Source organism: Phoenix dactylifera, chromosome 18 (genome assembly GCF_051530095.1).
Source record: "Phoenix dactylifera cultivar Ajwa chromosome 18, Ajwa_hap1_PhDact_Kaust_v1.1, whole genome shotgun sequence".
NCBI classification, from domain to species: domain Eukaryota; kingdom Viridiplantae; phylum Streptophyta; class Magnoliopsida; order Arecales; family Arecaceae; genus Phoenix; species Phoenix dactylifera.
In genome coordinates this window covers 11472197-11477631 of record NC_143207.1, presented here as the reverse complement: position 1 = coordinate 11477631, position 5435 = coordinate 11472197, and the positions used below count along the sequence as shown (strand labels likewise).

Here is a 5435-nt window from a genome sequence, read left to right as displayed (position 1 = left end):
CGGCTAGCTTGGGAGTCGACTCGGAACTACTTGGAGTCGACTCGTTCACAGGGTCTTCAAGACTGTGTCTCTGCCTTTCAGACTGTTCTTCTCTAGGAGTCGACTCGGACGAACTGGGAGTCGACTCGGCTACTGTGGAGGATTCTGCAATCTCATTGTTAGTACGCAATTGAAGCACATGTGAGCTAATCTGAGATTTATCATAAATAGTTTCTAAAGTATCCCAGATCTCCTTAGCAGATAAGCATGCAGAAATTTCATTAAACTTCGTTTCATGAATAGCACAATATAATATGTTCATAGCATTAGCATTCAATTGTGCTAAGTCCTTTTCATTAATAGTTTTAGAGAGTGTATGAAGGTCATTTATTATGATTTTCCATAAATAATAGTTTTGTGATTGAATAAAAATGCGCATGCGTGCTTTCCAATATGTGTAGTCTATGCCATTAAACAGTGGAGGCCTATCAATTAACTGTCCTTCTCCTAGAAAACTATCTATTTGAGTTGTCATGATCTTTGGCTCTTGATCGTGAGATCAATAATTAATCTTAGAGCACCTGCTCTGATACCACTTGTTGCCCAAGGTGACAACCCAAGAGGGGGGGGTGAATTGGGTCTTTTAAAACCTTTTAAACTACTTCTAATCTTTTAGATTAATTATGCTAAGTTGTATGGATGCTTAGTGAAGCTTAACCTTAGCAAGAGTATGATTCTAATCTAATCAACTATTAAGCAGTGGGTTCAATAAAAGATTAGTCTAATTTTGCCCTAGTATGCTATTCAATTTAATGATTGAGTAAATTGATTATGCTTGCAACTAAAGGATGCACGAAGAAGAGTTAAGCAAGCTTAATATCTAAGTAAGTGAGTGAGGAGGTCAGTCAACAAAGATCATCACAAACACAACAAAAATATAGTGGTTCGGTGCACCCCAGCACCTACATCCACTCCCCAAGACCTCTTGGGAATTTCACTATAATCCTAGCGATTACAGCCGGTTGTTTTACAAGCTCACAACCCAACTTGTTGTTTTACGAGCGCACAACGAACTCGGTCGGTTTTCCCAGGCTCACCGACTAGAACCACTCCGATTGTTTTCCCGGGCTCACAATCAAACCCTTACACGTTGGTTTTACCCTCGGCTCACCAACAAACCTAAACCCCGTTGGTTTTCCCTTTGGCTCACCAACAAACCTTACACCGTTGGTTTTCCCTTTGGCTCACCAACAAACCTTTACCCCTTGATTCAATCCCGTGATTGAATCAAGTTACAAGATATTAAAACAAAGAATAAAAACAGATCAAAGCTTCTTAAACAAGCAGATATGACAATATAAACAAATAGAGTAAAGAGAAGCCCTCAAACGAGTTTTGAAGATGGAGGAGCTCGGCTTCTTCTTTACTTGATCCTCCTCTGATTTGGCATGAAGTAGAGGATCCCCGAGGCAGCACGCGGATGGAGAGGAAGCTTTCGGATTCACTTGGATGCTCTTCTTCTCTCTATTTCGTTTTGGATGGCCCTTTTGTGCTTGTGGGAGATTTCCTTTGTAATCTCTTTGAGATCTCTTTCCTAGATGATCTCTCCCACTTCCATAGGTTCTCTCCTAGCTCTCTTCTTGTTTTTATAGCTTTTGATAACGTGGAAACAAGAATATAGCCGTTAGAGACAAAAATAGAGCCGTTGGAACCAGTCTGCACCTCCTGACAATATGACCGTTGGGATCGGAGTCGACTCGCGCGATCAGGAGTCGGCTCGCCTGTTGCAGGAGTCGGCTCGTGTTTTACCGGAGACGACTCGGCCACTGTTCCAAATTTGAATTAATGTGCTTGCCTCGACTGGGAGTCGACTCGTCTTAACCTGGAGTCGACTCGCCAACTTCTGGAGCTGACTTGGCAATTTCGGAGTCGGCTCATCCACTGAAGTCCGTGGATCCAATTTTGAATTTTGTCCTCTCGAGTCGACTCGACTGTCCTGGGAGTCGACTCGAATCTCAGAGCCCGAACTCCCGATCCTCTGTCTTTTGGCTCGTCCAGTCTTGGAGTCGACTCGAACTTCCTTAGAGTCGACTCGGCTCTCAGTTTGCGAAACACAGCCTTCTGCCATCTTGGTGTAGCGCTGCCTTGGAGTCGACTCGAGCTGTCTGGGAGTCGACTCGAATCTCAGAGGCAGTAACTTGGTTTTTCTGTCTGTTGATGGTCGCGGAGTCTCGGAGTCGACTCGTGCAATGCGGGAGTCGACTCGAATCTCAGAGTCCCAAAAATGCTCTCTGACTTTTTCTTTGTGTTCCGCTGAGAGTCGACTCTTGCTTTCTTTGGAGTCGACCTACCAACCATCGGAGTCGACTCGCGTTCCACTGGAGTCGACTCGAATCTCAGACCCGAAAACTGCTCTCTGACTTTTCTGTCTGTGACTCCTAGGAGTCGACTCATACTTCCCCGGAGTCGACTCGGTAAACATTGGAGTCGACTCGAATTCCTCAGGAGTCGACTCGAAGACTATTCTTTCGAATTTTTCCTTTGATTTTACTCCTCCAATTTGAACCTTTTGAACTTTAAACTTGGGCCAATGAATTGTAGCTTTCTTCTAACTTTTCTTGAGAGCTTTTGGAGGCCTTCTTGTGTTCTTCCAACTTGCTATGTTCCTTGCAAAATAAATATCTTTCTCCTTGCAACATAAACATTAGTATCCATACTTCAAGGTTTTGTGATCATCAAAATCAATCTATGAATCAATCTTTGGGTCATCAACCGTAAAAAAAAAAAATTGGGGTAACGGGTAGTTAAGAGTATCATAATATGTTAAGATTGTCATAATACCTTAGTCGAAGAAAGCAATTTATTTCAGTTTCACCCTAAACTCTTGACTGCTAGGTAGCTATAAGAAATAGGGAATACTCAGACATCTACCCTGATGAATTACCGGAATTATCCCTGGTTGAGAAATCGAATTCACCATCGATCTTAGGAGAGGGACCCATCATTAAGGCCCCCTACCGGGCGATTCTTGTTAAGCTATGAGAACTGAAATTTTTGGAGGAAAACTTTGTCTACCTAAAAATGTTCTTTTCAAGGGTGTTGCCCGATTTGGGCGATACGGCAAAATGAGTCCTCACTACATCGGTCCACCTGAGGTATGTTTAATTTCGAGGACGAAATTTATTTTAAGGGGGGTAGGATGTAATATCCGGGCCCAATTTGAGCCCAAAACCTTTTTAGGCCCGTACTTGAGCATTTGGGCCCATTGTTGGCAACCATTTGATGGCTGCTATCTCATACCCTGAGGATGGATGTGACTAGGGTAGGGACAGCTGGGAAGCTGTGGAGGGCCCAGTTGTTAGGCTCTTCACGAGGGGAAGCTGGGGGTGACACTTCACCCTAGCTGATGGTGGCTACAACCGCCTAGAGCTCTCTCCCTCTCTCTCTCTGTATCGTACCCCTTCCTCCTCCTTCCTTTTTCTGTTCTCTGAGAGAGGGTTTGCCAAACCCACATCCGTCGCCGGAGGAGATGCTCGTGGCTTCTTCCAAAAGCTAGGTAAGCCCCCTACCTTCTCTCCTCCTGATTTATTCAAGATAACAAAGAAAGAAACAAAGACCGAAAGGAAGGGGAAGAAACAGGGCTCACCGCGTGCGGCCGCGAGCATCGCCGGCGCCGCTGGCCCCGGCGGCGAGCACCGCGGCGTTGCAGCCGGTCGTGAGCGCCACGACCACCGCGGGGAGCGGCCGTGGGCTCAGTCACGGGCATCCCGCGACGCCGCTAGCTCTCCCGGCGCGTCTCTCCTCCGCAGGAGAAGGGAGGGCCGCCGTAGGCGCCGCCGGCCTCGACTGGCCCTCCCGAGAGCCCCATCGCCCTCCTCTCAAGCTCCAGCTTGGGATCTTCCTCCCCTTGTGTTCACGGGAGAAGAGGGGGAAGGTGAAGGAAGAGAGGAGTCGGGAGAAGCTTCGGGAAGGAGAAGAAAAACAAAAGAGAAAGAAAGGAGAAGAAAAAAAAGAAAAGAAAAGAAAAAAGAAAAGAAAAAGAAAAGAAAAGGAAGAGAAAAGAAAAAAAAAAAAGGGGGAGAAGAAAAGAGATCCTTAACGGATCCGACCTAATGGGACGGATCGGGGTTCGGGTCCGAAACCCGTTAAGCCCAATAATAAGAAATTGATTTAGCCAATTGAACCTGAACCCGAGCCTAATTAAATTGGGCTAAGTCTCAACGAGCCCAAACTGCAAATTGGGTCAAATCCGAAACAAATTAAGCCCAAATTGATTTGGGTCCGAACCCAATTAAATTGAGTTAGTTCCAGCAGACCCAATCTGGTTTTAAATCGAACCCCAGAGGCTTCAAATTGGACTTGGGCTAAATCCTTGGATGGGATCCAAGCAAGTAAGTTCATAATATGATGAACTAAGAGATTTTATAATAAATAAATGGGGAATAATGTAATCCTTATTATGTTGTTTTAGGTGATTAAGGATTTGTCATCTGGACTTGAGCAATTTGGAAAGCGAATTGATGTAAGTAATCTGTCTTAATCTTATCGTAGATCTTGTATTACGTTTTATAAGATGAACCAGTGTTTTTCATACAATTTGAATTGTATACATGATTTGTGAAGAAAGTAAGTAACCTGTTCTAATCCTGTTAGGGATCATGTCATGTTATTAATGTTTCCTAAGCATTTATTTTAAGTATATATGTTTCATGCATGAGATGTTACAATGCATAAGTAACTTGCATGATCTCAGAAGCTATGGCTATGTATGCAACATGATGATGCTGATATTTTAATCATGCATGCAAGTTGGTATAATGAAATACTATCTAGCCAAGAGGCACTATTATAATGGGCTCAAAGATGCTACTGATCGAATGCAACTGAGCTGGCCTTGCTAGTGGCCGAGAATAACTTCGCTGGCCTTGCTAGTGGCCGAGAATGACTAGCTGGCCCCGCCAGTGGCCGAATGGACTTCGCAGTAGCATCCGAGAGAATGGACCACGGTATGCCGGGGGCACGGTTTCATATGCATACTTTATGAAAATGATATTTGAAGCATGATCATGAGGCTCATTTCAGAGCCTGGGTATATGAGGCGGGTGTTTCCAAATCCTGCAGATGCGTTTTGGGGAGAAGCAAAATCGGTGAGGGATGAAGGACGCTTGCGTGAAGCCCCGGAACCGGCCAACATCTGGCAGGGGAGCCCCGTGTTTCCCCCTCATGTAGGCCCGATAGTCACGTGCTTTGCCCAGGCGGGCCGTGACATTTATGAACGTGCCTGGCCAAAGCATACATTGTTTTACAACGGGTTTTTGAATATATCCTTATGAAATGTTGTATTTTGCTATAACCGCTATCTCCTTTAAATGATGCTAATCGCATGAATTCTTATGTTTTATGAAAATTCTGTTTGACTGAAAATACTGCTTTGTTTTCGAAGCATACATATTTTG

At 44.6% G+C, this 5435-nt stretch overlaps 1 long non-coding RNA gene across 1 annotated transcript; it reads left to right on the top strand.

Moving 5' to 3' along the window:
* The first annotated feature begins 1760 nt into the window (after positions 1 to 1760).
* LOC149750918 (uncharacterized) lies at positions 1761 to 4921 on the top strand. The gene is made up of 2 exons (XR_016399039.1): positions 1761 to 3535; positions 4451 to 4921. It is a non-coding gene; the product is annotated as an uncharacterized LOC149750918 (long non-coding RNA).
* The last annotated feature ends 514 nt before the right edge of the window (positions 4922 to 5435 follow it).